This window comes from Choloepus didactylus, chromosome 3 (assembly GCF_015220235.1).
Source record: "Choloepus didactylus isolate mChoDid1 chromosome 3, mChoDid1.pri, whole genome shotgun sequence".
NCBI lineage: Eukaryota > Metazoa > Chordata > Mammalia > Pilosa > Megalonychidae > Choloepus > Choloepus didactylus.
Window position 1 is genome coordinate 221,941,730 of NC_051309.1, and position 13,391 is coordinate 221,955,120.

At 47.5% G+C, this 13,391-nt stretch overlaps 1 pseudogene; it reads left to right on the forward strand.

The window, feature by feature from the left end:
* Positions 1-7,775, forward strand: part of LOC119530656 — a 40,606-nt pseudogene extending 32,831 nt beyond the window's left edge.
* Positions 7,776-13,391: the final 5,616 nt, after the last annotated feature.

Sequence of the window (13,391 nt, forward strand, 5' to 3'; positions counted from 1 at the left end):
CACTGCCTCTGTCTCTTTGAGGGACTTTGGCCTCTTGGGGCTCTTCTAGAAACCATGTTTCATGTACCAAATGAGGGCCAAGGCTAGGCAAGAGGGCCCAGGAAGCCATTGTGATTCCCAAGGGTCTTCCTTGTTCAGCCTCATCACAGCAGTGGGTGCTCTGCGCCCCAACTTGAGCCCAGCTCTCTGTTGCATCCAGCCTCTGGGTGGGTGTAAATGACACAGGCTGCAAATTATAACAAGTTGAGGCATCTATGGAAGAGAGAGACAGAAGACGCTTCCTCCTGACCATATCCCAAAGGAGGTATCTACTGACAGAGGCGCAGAGAGGAGAGAGCTGAACCCAGCATTGGCTCTAATAGGATCCCCTCCCTTCCTCACAGGGATGCTATGAGGACAAATGAAGTAACATACCTGAAGCATTTTGAGAGCTTTCTAAGTGCTACATAAATATAACAATGGAGCAGCTGATGCTGATAACAATAATAACGATGGTGATGATGGGACTATATCCACAGACATAATTTAAGGGACTGTTTAAAATGAGAAAACCCCACCAAAATCAATCCACAGGACTTTATGTAGAACAGAGGCTGCTAATAAAAATGCAATGGGAATGTGAACTCTTGGGAAATAATGATGATTTTCTTCTATTAAAAGGCTCAGTTATCTGTGGGATCTTGCCACTTGGTGCAACAAGTTCTAGAAAGAAAGGGGGGGAGGAGAGGGGAGGAGGAGAAAGAAAGGAAGGAGAGGAGAGGAGAGAAGAGGAGAGGAAAAGCTGTGCCTGCTGTTGAAGGACTGGGTTTTGGAGATGCAAGTGACCTGTATTTCTATCACCAGCTATTTCCATATACCTAGGGGTCTGACACCCATGAAGCAGTTGTCTTTCATTTTTGCCTTTCTTCTCCTCACATCCCCACCCGCTGGACAGCTTGGGTTTAGAGTCATTAATAATGGAATGATTGATAATGGACTGGTGCTACCTTTCTCAGAGTTGAGTGTAAGGTTACACTCCAAAGATAAATGCCTAAGTATAAAAACCCAACGTGGAATGTGCATCGAGGAATTATTGCAGCAGCTATCAGAATGCTCTCCATGGAGTGTGGGCCTGATCCCTATTTATTTGGGTTACCCTGTGAGAGTGGGGAGACTAGAGAAACCAATGAAGCTAGAAAGAGGCATATTAAGTGGAAGCAGAACCCCAAGGAGCACGGGGAGTGTGGAACAAGGCAAAGGAAGGGCAGAATTCTGTCTCAGACCCAAGCAGCCACCAGATCCCGGTCACCCCATCACCAGTTCCGGCAATGGAAAGTAGTGGAGACACAGGTATTCTGACGCCTTTTCAAGGCTGGAATTGTAAACACCCTCCTGACTATGAGCAGCGTCCGGAAGGAAAAAAGCAATCACCAACTGCTTTTTGGGATTTGCAGAGTATCTTGGCTCTGCATGCTTGGAAACATCTCTCCCAGCAGGGAGAATCAGACTGCAAAAGTGGTCAAGAACTGGGATCAGCTGTCACCATGATGTTCCTTAAAAAAAACAAATGGACAAGGAGACAATATAAATAAATGCTGACAGTTCATGTTGGAGTGTCCGGGCTCTTGGAACAGGAGCCTTCCTAGTTGCTCCCAAAGTGACAACAAAGCAGTTTCCTGAGCACAAATGAGGCCAAACTGTGAGGCAAACCTGAGGGGCCCCATCCGGGCTTGGGGATGCCCTGGGTGTGCCACCTCCTGATATTCCCAGCAAGAAAGAGAAAGCTTTCAGGACCTCGATCCTCAGCCACCACCCTCATTTGCCTCAATAATCAGTGAAATGCTGATACCATTTGTGTGGATTCTTGGGAAAAACTGGTTTGGTCACTGACAGGGAGGGGTCCCCTCCTGCTGTTCTCCTTCAATGTTCCAAAATGGATTTGGTGCAAAACTGTCTCTGCCTTTAATTGAGATGGGTAAGAAAACGTGTCTGTACACGTGTGTTTTTCCTGATGGTAATTCAAACATTGTTTTTTGTATTAAAACCCATTTGTACTAAAGCACACAATGCATGCATGAATCTTTAAGATTAAACACCAAACCTCAAGCATTTAACACTTGCTGGGAGATGCTTCAGGCCATGCATTCTGCTTGGGTCCACTCATCCCTCTCCAGACTTGAGTGAAAAGGTTTAAGCCACGCAGCTCTAAGTGGGGTCCTCCTCCTAGCTGGTCCACTCTCCAGCCACAGGGTTCAATATAGTCATCTATAGGATGAACCAGTAGGACCAAATTCTCTCTAAGAGGCCTTGGAGTTGTAAAATCTTTCAAGTCTGAACATATTTTGCAGAGATGTGGTTCTAGAACGTTTTCCCTAAAAGCCTTCAAAGACAGGAGAAACATGTGTTGTTTAGGATGATTGAACCAGAGTCTGCAGGTTGCCAGGAGAATAAAATCCCTGACTTCTGAAAGCCTCTTAGCCTTGCTAATTTATACATTTCCCTTGCCCTAGGCCAGACTTTCTGTTCCCCTCTGTGCCAGTTCGGATATATTACATCCCCCAGAAAAGCCACGTTCTTTGATGCAGTTTTGTGGGGGCAGACTGATAAATCTGCTGACTAGGGTGGAACCTCTGATTAAATTATTTCCATGGAGGTGTGGACACCCCCCCCTCGATTCAGGGTGGGTCTTGATTAGTTCACTGGAGCATTTAAGAGAGAAGCTAATTGCCAACACAGACCCGGATGCCTGCTGACACTTAGAGACGGTCAAGATGTGGACAGAAGGACATTTGGAGATGTTAAGCTAAGAGATGGAGCCTAGAGTTTGCCTGGCGAAGCTAAGAGAGACCTAGGCACATTTTGGAGAAAGATTTGTTGAAACGTAACCTGGGAGCAAAGGACCAGCAGACACCAGCCATGTGCCTTCCCAGCTAACAGAGGTGTTCTGGATGCCTCTGGCCTTCCGTCAGTGAAGGTATCCTCTTATTGATGCCTTAATTTGGACACTTTTATGGCCTTAGGACTGTAAATTTGTAATGAAATAAATCCCCTTTATAAAAGCCAATCCATTCCTGGTATTTTGCATAATGGCAGCTCTAGCAAACCGGAACACTTTCATCTAAAGAATCTTGCTTCCACTCTCTCCCCATCCCAACAGGATTCGACCATTTGCTTCCATAAGAAAATGAGGCCATTTTCTCTCCAGCTTCATCATCTCAGAGAATGAAACGCTTTTCAAAGGCATCCACATACAGCTACTATCACCCCCTAAACCGCCACTGAGGACCCTGCCCCTGTACCCCACACTCCACACCCCCTCACCAGTAAATCCAGTGTCTAAGTCTGTCGTGGAGTGAGAGCAACAGGGAGCCACTGGCCACACCGGCTTCCAGTTTCAGCCAGAAGTATAGCTTCAGAACAGATCACCAGAGAGAATCCCTCCCTCCTCCAAACAGGTGGGAGTGAAAGGGACCTGCGTTTTGCAAATTCTGGTCACGCTTAGTGATTCCATATGATGGCCGCCAATGCCTTGCTTTTCCAGAGCACTTGGTACTCTCCTAAATGCAGTCTCTGATCTAAAGCTACATGCAACCAAAATCCCAGGCACTTCATCCCCATTTATTCAAGCCTACACCAGTGTTGTAATTCGGCCTTTGGTTAGACGATGGACTCCCTGGGCAGGACTGGTTTGCAGATTAAAACCTGACCCAAGTACCAAGCTTGGCTGGTGTTCAGTCCATTCAGAGGTGCTCTGGGATTCAGACTTCAGTCTGAGTGTCCGGATCAGCTTCCAGGGAAGTGGGGACTGTCGAACCCACCACTCCTGGGCAAAGAAAGACTTCGAACAAAGAAGGAAGCTTTTTAAAGAATCCTATTGTCCTTCTCCATTATGTTTGGATTCACTGCAAATTTCTTTTAGAGGGCTTGTGCAAGGGGAGATCCATCTCATTTCCTAGGCTCTCAGATAAACACTGCTAGGATCTTTCCTGAGACCTATTTTTATATGTGAGGTGTTAAAGCATTCCCGTGGGTGTCACAGCTTGTCTCTAGGGAGCTTAATTATTTTCAATATAGTTCTTGAACCATAGGCACTGCTAGACTCAAACACGTCCATAAAGTGTGTATCTATACAATTTTATGGCGCTCAATAAACGGGAAGGAGCAAGCTTTTTAAAGAAATTTTATTCACTCATTTATTCAAAAAATTCTCATTGAGCTCCTGCTCTCTGCAGGCACTGTGGCCTAAGACCCCTCTTCCTGGCTTTCTTGGCCTGAATGCTGCACAGCGGAGTGAGCAGTGAAACATGCACGTTTAGAATTCATGACTCCAGATAAATACACTGGGTCCCCCAAAAAATGTTTAACTTCTTTATTTACTCCATCACTCTCATCAACTCCTTTCTCTCAGCCCCACTCAAACTATACCTTGCCCTGTACTTGCTTCCAGGAAAAGGACAACAGAGTAGGAATGTCAAGAAAAATAAAAGGAGTCTTTGCTTCTGAGTTTCCAGGAGAGGTACCTGTAATTTAAGGGATTTTCAGAAGTAATTTTGACTTGACTTGACTTTAGAAGGCACTGCCCACCTGAGCTGACTGCACTGTAAATCCGGGATGCATTACTATTTATAAGCCACCTTGGGTTGAAAACACGCATACAGCACCCCGCCTCCCCACCAGCACCCACCCCCATCTCTCCTCCAAAATGTGACTAGGAAGGACTCATCTCATTAAGCACAGACAGTCAAATTTCATTTAAAATATTTAGCACCTAATACTAGCCATACCTATAGTTAGAATAATCTGCTTTTAGCCAGGGAAGGTCGCCATGCAAGACAGTCTGCACCTGTTCCGTTTGGCCCCTTTCTCGCTCCTTCCGGAAGATATGACCCAAATTCTTGCTTTCTCACGCTGCCCAGCACCAGTGCCATGACCCCTAAGTCCAGGGGCCACGAAGTTCCTGTTTCTTGCAGCAAATCTACCAGCTAAAGGTTAAGTCTCTCCCATATCCTCCATTATCCCGTGGTGGGATCTTTGGGTTCTCAGTCTTCCCCTCTGCCAAATGGGTCTACAACATGCACTGCATCCCTGGGGAAACCCGAGGAGAGCAATCACAGGGCCAGAGGAGAGAATGAGGGCCAAGAGAGAAAATGGGCCCTAGTGATCACTTAACAGAGGGGAACACTGAGAACCAGGTCACGGAGCTGTCGGGGCAGAACTAGGAGCTCCCAGTGTCCTGAGACCCAGACCAGCCCTCTCTCTCCCCACACAATACTTCTATTTAATACCCAATTGCCTCGGACTACTATTCTGGGGTGCAGGCAAAGCCTTGGGGTGACGCTGGGTCCATAAGCAGGGACCCCCCCAGACACCTGGAAACCCTGGCTCCAGCACACCCCGCTCAGATCCAGTGTCTGGTGTGGGTTTCATTCCCAGCGCATGACACTGAAATGCTAAGTGAAGAGCAATTAACGTTTGCTTCTGAAAACCCACTTTAGCTTTCCATAACTCTTTGGGGGCCTTTTCAACTAAGCCAAGCCTCCCGCACATTCTCCCTCAGCAATAAATTACCTTCCTGGCTTTAATTAGCTGCCTGCATGCAAAGCGGGGCTGGGTGCTGACGTGGCTGCTTTCCCCACAGGTCCCATCCTGCCACACAGGCTCCGGGCAAACGGCGGCAGTGGTGGGGACGGGGCCTGCTGTGCACCCCTCGCCTGCCACAGGGCGTGAGGGGCGAGACCCAGAGGTCCAGGCCCATCTGCGCTAAACTCTAAAGGGAATGGGATCAGTTGGAGGGAACTTGGACCCAGCTTCAGCTGCCCTCTGCCTCTCGGTGGGCTGTCCCCAGACCCGTTCTCCCTCTCACCAGTGCCTCCTTCTTGACAGTGTCCCCGAAAGCATACCACACACACACATGCACACTCACACACACCACACACACACATACACACACCATACGCACAGCACACAACCACACACAACACACTACATCACACACAAAGCACACAGCACGCACACACTGCACACACACACTACACACACACACAACCACACACCACAACACATCACATTACACACAAACCACACACATCACAGACACACACCACGTACACATTACACCCCACACATACCACATAATCCCAGAGCACAATACACCACACCCACACACATACACCATGCACACACCACAAAACACCTCATCACACACACACTACACACACACACCATATACCGCAACATACCACACACTCCCATACACACACCACACACAACACACAACCACACACAACATACATCACACACAAAGCACACACAGCACACACACACTGCACATATACCCCCACAACCACACACCAAAACACATCACATCACACACAAACCACACACATCACACACACACATGTACACATTACATCTCACACACCCACATAACCACAGAACACAAGACATCACACCCACACACATCACCATACGCACACCACAAAACACTCATCACACACACACCACATACACACACATACACCATATACAACACACCACACACTCAGATACACACACCACACACATCACACACAAAGCACACACACACTACACATATACCACACACACATTACACCACACACACATCATATACACACCACACACACACCTCACTACACACATACCCCATACCATACCACACACACACCAGTCCCCAGGTGTCCAATATCTTTATCTCCCTTATCGTTCTTACTAAGGGAGAAATTACTGACAGAGCTGAATATAAAAGCCCTCCCAGGAGAATTCCCCAGATAATTGTGAGCTGAGCTTGAGTCCAAATGAATAAATGCCTGATAAATTCTGATAAATGTCACATCCTGTGAAATGGTATTGCCTGGGAAAGAAAGAGGTTAAAAATAATGATGATAATAATAATAATAATAAAGCACCCTCAGTACTCCCACAAAGCCCAAGATTAGGTTCTGTGGTGCAGCCACCTCACACTAACTGGCAGTGTGGCCCTTGGTGAGCCCAGTTGCCATGGGAAGGACGTGGGAGATGAGCCTGGGTCGTCTTGGGTCCTGCTATGCCATGTATACCACGATTCCAAAAGCTGTGTGTATGCGTGTGTGTGTGTGTGTGTGTGTGTGTGTGTGTGTGTGTGTGTGTGTGTGTGTGTGTGAGTGAGCGGGGTGGGGAAAGCATGAGCTCTAAACTAGGCCTCGGTGCAGGCTCATCTCCTGCTTTCCTCTGGAATCTGCACACCAGGCAAAGAGGCTCCCAGGTTCCAGCTGGACCCCTGGCCGTGCAGGACTGGCCCCCACCCCCACCCCCCACAGGGCCCCCAGGCTGCACCCCCAGCACTCATCCCCGGGAGCTGCCTCCCTGACCGGTAAGAGCCTGTGTCAGGGCCATAAAGCCCCTTTTCTCACTCAATGAAAGACACCCAGGCCAAGGGCCTGGTTTGCATCTCCTCTGACAGGCGATCACCTTCCCAAGCCCAATTATAGGCACCAGCTGTTTGCTCCCACCCTTCCTTTCTTGGGAAACAAAAAACAAAAAACAAAATCAATTCAAGCCCTCCATGCTGTGCTCAGCTCATACCGAGGTGGGTGCTGGGCCGGCTTGCCTGGGACTCAGGGTGTGAGAGCCCAGTGTGCTGAGCTGAGGCCTGGGGACCCCAGAGGTCCCCCCAGTTCTCTCCCTCCATGCCCCCCTCAATTGGCAGGCTGCCTGTCAGGGCACCGGGAGCCACGGGAGGGGCCCCAGCAGGCAGGTCCCCACGCAGCCAGCAGGCCCCAGCAGAGTGGGAGGACTAGTGGCAGAAATGGGTCTGGAGCAGTGTCTCCCCACCCGGCCCTGGAAGTGCCATGGGTGGCCAGGAGTCTACCTTCTTCATCTCATTCCAACAGTGATCCCTAGAAGGGATTGGTATGTGTAGCAGGGGCACCCAGAGAGCCAGAGGGGCCTCTCAGAGGCCTGGAAGGTAACTTAAGTGTCCTACGGGGATCTAGAAATGGGTGACAGAGGTCCGTACAAATGGAAATACTGAACCAGCCTATTTGAGTCAAACCACAGTTGGGTTCCCTGGCCCTGCCAACCAACTATGCCCCCACTGTCTCCTATCCCTTGCCTCTAGCCAAAAGGACACCAGGCTGAGATTCCATCAGGGCCACAGTTTGAGCTCTTGCCCCAACATGATCCCATATTCCCCTTTTCCCAGGTAATGAGATGTCTGGCTCTGGGTCCCCCAGGTAAGGCTCCTCCTGCAGGCTTGGCCCAGGGACCAGCTCCTATGGCCAGGCCACCCCCCAAAAGTCAGAGCCCTCCATGACTGAGTGGGTCTTCATAACTCTTGTCTCCTCAGAAGTTTGACTTAGAGTGCCCTGCCTTATTCTTTAAAGTTTTCCTGGAGAAACCCCAACCCTGTTGAGATGACTCCCTGCCTGCCAGAATAGCTGAATGATACGTTGAGACTTCTCTTGGGTGGAGGAATCCCACCCATTCATTCTCTTTCCAAACCAGAAGGTGACTTCTACAAAGACAATGAAGTGACTCATGCCCTGTGGAGTGGGATAGTGTGGTGGCTCCAACTCTTCTCTGCCACCAGGCTGGCAATAAATATCCCTGTGCAGACATTGTTGAACGGGTGCCCTTAAGAAACATCTCTACCTCTTATCTTGTCCTTCCTTCCATCTAGAAAGAAACCTACTCTCCCTTGCACAGATTCATGGCTTTGGCCACATCCAAAGGCTCAATAGAAGCATGTGAGCTCATCCTGGAAATGAGGGAATCATTTGCGATGCTTCAAAGTCAATACGAGGTGGGACAGGAGAGAGAAAATGGACCACTTTGGCAAAGGATGGGAGAAGGTGAAAGGGGATAAATGAGGCTATGTTCAAAAGCTCCTAACGGGGAAGGGGCTGCATCTTATTGGTCTTCCTATCTCCAGTGTCAAGTGCAGTGACTGGCCCCAGTGAGCTCTCGATAAACACTTATTGAAGAATGGAGGGTTATGTGGTGGCTCACCTAGCTTCTTCAGCACCAAAGACTGAGTATATGTACATTTTAGGCACCAGCTCAACTATCGCCTCCCCTCCCTTATGGAGTGCCTCATAAGGAAAAGAGGAGGCAAAGAAGAAAGATGCTGAGATGAGAGATCAAGGAAAAAGAAGGTGAGAGAGCACACTTGGACCAAGTCAAACAACCTGCTTCTCTCTTCCTTCAGTGGGGGACTCTGGCACTTAGAGCCAGACCTAGAGATACAGACTCGGTTAGTAAATTTGCTAATTTGTTCTTTTCTGGATTCTCACATGTGTGTGTGTGTGTGTGTGTGTGTGTGTGTGTGTGTGTGTGTGTGCCTGTGTGTAAACCCCACCTGTCTTTTTTCAAATGGAGTTGAGAGAGGAATAAAAGGACCCAGGCCAAGGTGAAGAAGGGAACAATTAACCTCAGCTATCTCAAATGTCCAAGTCCTGAGTGAAGCCCAGCTGCCCAGGAGTGGAATCCACGTCCTCACTTTCATCTCAAAGCCAAACCAACATGAGCACGTTGCTTAGAGCCACTTGAAGCAACTCTAGAAAACCATCGTTTCAGAATTTGCAAAATTGGAACTGGAAGCAGGAAGGAAGGAGAGAGGAGGGAGGGGGGAGAGGGGGAGAAGTAAAAGAAAAGGAGGGAGAAAGGGTAGCTAAAGTGATCTGCTCCAAAGTAGACACTAAGCTACAGAACTTACAAATATATAACCTTTCATTTGCATGTGGGAACACCTCCCTACCCTTGTAAAGGGAAATACAAAGCTATGGAGATGCAGATAAATAGAAACTAAATGCCAGCTCCTAATCATGGCAAGGAAGAACATATATCAAATTCATTAATTATCATCCAATTTGTACTTGCACTGTGAAGGAAAACCATTTGCCATCAAAGAGATGCCGTTCCCTTATTAAAGCCACTGAGACTCTCAGGATGTGCTCAGGGGTTTGAAAGTCTGTATTTGAATTTCACACATGTTTTTTACTGCTGGGACCAAAACTCAATCAACACTTAATAGTGATGACACCAACATTCAAGCCACAGGGGTCTTTACTGCTTCACCCACCACAGACCTACAGACAAGACTTGGTTAGTAAATTTGTTAATTTGTGCTTTTCTGGATTCTCACGTGTGTGTGTGTGTGCCTGTGTGTAAACCCCACCTGTCTTTTTTCAAATGGAGTTGAGAGAGGAATAAAAGGACCCAGGCCAAGGTGAAGAAAGGAACAATTAACCTCAGCTATCTCAAATGTCCAAGTCCTGAGTGAAGCCCAGCTGCCCAGGAGTGGAATCCACGTCCTCACTTTCATCTCAAAGCCAAACCAACATGAGCACGTTGCTTACAGCTGAGGCTTCTCTTTCAGCTCTGTATCCATGCCCAGCCAGGGGCTGAGTGAGAAACCAGGGCCCAGAGATTATGCTACTCTTTCCTTCAGAAGCTCTTCAGCAGAGCCTGGATTCTGATTTGCCTTTCCACCCATGTTTCTTGCTCTAGATTCAGGCTGAGCCAGAGAAAAGTCATTGGATTTCCTGACTCCATCTCCTAAGGGCTCAATGAATGCATAGTGCATGGTGTTGATGCCATGCAATGGACTGGAGCAGCTGGAACGCAGTTCGGAAAAACCCAACTGCCATCCAAAGAGAACTTCCCTTTCCTGATGCTTCCCCCACTGGAAGCAGAAGAGTTTCCATAGAGTCTACAGCAAAGGCTGTAAGTAAGGTCTGTCTGCCTTGAAATGGAATTTGCATGTGCAGCCAAAGATAATAATGGTGATGGTGATGATAGTGATGATGATGATGATGATAAATCCCCTCACAGCTTAATGAGGTGCTATTATCTCATTAAGTGAAGAAACTCTGGCCCATAGAGGTTAAGTAACTTGCTCAAGATCATACTGCTAGGTGGGGGCAGCTCTCTGGGAATAGACCACACGCACATGGGCAGGAGGCCCTACCTCCTGGGTGGAGGATCACTAGTTCTGGTGCAGTTTCCAGGCCTTGGAGGACCCACTGGACACATGAATATGACAGTGTCATTTTGAAAGAATGGCTGAGGGATCTCCTTTCTGTGACTTCTCTTGCTCTGGCTGTCAAGCATCTGAGCTCTCTTTGTAGCTCCTCGTGATGAGGACAAGGAAAGGTGGACGTGCTTCACAGATGAGAAGGCTGGGGCACAGAGAGCTGCCATGTGGTGAGAAGTCAGTGGTGAAACCCAGGTCTCCTGGCCTCGGTCCTAAACTCGATCTCCGACCCGGGACCCAGTCTGGGACCCAGCCCTGCCCCCTTCCCCACCCCAGGTCTGTGCCGCTGACAGCTCCAAGGTAAAGCTCACAGCTTCTTGCCTTCCAGATAGCGTTCTTGATACCAGATGCCTTCGGAGTGGGCCGGCAGGGCAGGGAGGGTGACTGACTGTTGGGGAAAATGAAGGACAAGGCTATTTCCAAAAATAGAGTAAGAAGAGACCAATTTGCAGGCAGGATGCCTTAGAGACAAGAGGCAGGCCTGAAGTCCCAGGGAAAGAAAGTCAGGAGGCATTCCCAGTAGCAGACCCAACAAGATACGGGAGGCAGGCCTCAAAAATACCAGAGAGGCCAGGTTCCTCTTGGGATCAACAAGCCTCCCTAACACACTCACGCACACTCCCCTACGATGTAAATTATAGAAGATTTTCCCAAACTGCATCTGGGTTTCATCCTCCCTGCTTCACAACCTAACCTCAAAGGCAACTTCTGTATTAGGATTGCTGAGCCTAGGCTGGGTTTTGTTTTTTCTTTTCTTGCCCCCAATCCCACTGAGGCTTCTTTCTGAAATGGTCTCAATTAGACAAAGTTAGAAGCATAAATTATGTCTCCTAACACATGTGGCTTCTAAAAGGTGACCCCAAACATCTATCTGTACCTGCTACAACCCAGGCACTGGGCTCGGCACTTAGGGGAACGCAAAGAATTAAAAAAATCAGTCATGGCCCTGAAGAAATTTATAGTCTTCTGAATTATGACTTTTTATTCCATCACTACAAACTCGGACAGACCATTAAATCTGTGCCTCGGTTTCCCCCTCTGAGTCCTTCAGCAAACTGTGCAACCCTCTCTCGTTCGGGTCGGAGGTGGGAACTGAAACTCTTGTGGGGCATGCACTGGACACCCACTATGTGCAAGCTTTTGCACAAAAGGTCTGACCAATATTCATTTTGTCCCTAACTCTACAACTCTTCAAGAGAGGTGTTGTTATCTCTGTGAGGAAATCAGTGCTCAGAGAAGTCAAGAAAACTTCCCATAATCCCAGCCAGTGAGGGGGCAGAAACAGGATTTAAATCACACCCCTTGGAAAGTGGTGGAATCACCTCTAAGTAGAGTGGAGAGCTGAATCACACAATAATAATTGAATAACTGTCAGGTCCATTTTCCACAGCATATACTGAACACATGCAAAAAAAAAAATGCTGTTTCAATTGATGGTGTAAATGCAGACAAGCTCTTTGGAGAGCAATGTGACCGTAATGATCAAAATTTTAAATGCACAAATCCCGTATGTCGGAAACTGTATGTATATGAATCTATCCAACTGTATAAGGATGCTCACTGAAGCACTGTTTGTAATAGGAAAAATCTGGAAGCAACCAAAATGTCCATTCAAAGGTAAGAGATTAAATAAACTGGTTCATCTGCAAAATGAAATATTAATACTATGTATACAGTATAAAGACTATGGGTTCTAAAATGGATGTATGTCCATGAAATATTCCTTAATGAAAAAAGCAATCTGAGGTACTATATGTAGAGTGTGATCCTGCTTATGTTACACACACACACACACATACATACATATACATCATTTCCACATTTAAATCTGGAATACACATCAAACTATTAACAATAGTTATCTCTAAAGAGAGGGTGGGGAACAGGAGGCTTTTCTGAATTTTTTATTTTTTTTTATAGACCCTGTGTTCCTTAAAAATTTTTGACAATACTCATGCAGGTTGCTGTGTTACACCTGTTGGAAAGCAATCTTCCAGGTACGGGAAATAACTGAGGAGTGGAGACCAAAAGCTTCAATGTCCACCTGCTCTCAAGGAACCTGCAGCCCCAGACTTCAAGGTAAGGTTCTCCCGTCAATATCTGACTGCTTAGGTAACTCAGGTTTCACTCTTTCCTGGTCCTATCTTCAAGAGATGAGGCACTATGGAGAACATCTCCTTGACCAAAAGGGGGATGTGAAAGGAAATGAAATAAGCTTCAGTGGCTGAGAGATTCCAAAAGGAGCCGAGAGGTCACTCTGGTGGGCACTCTTACACACAATATAGACAACCCTTTTTAGGTTCTGATGAGTTGGAATAGCTAGAAGTGAATACCTAAAACTATCAAACTACAACCCAGAACCCTTGAATCTTGAAAACGA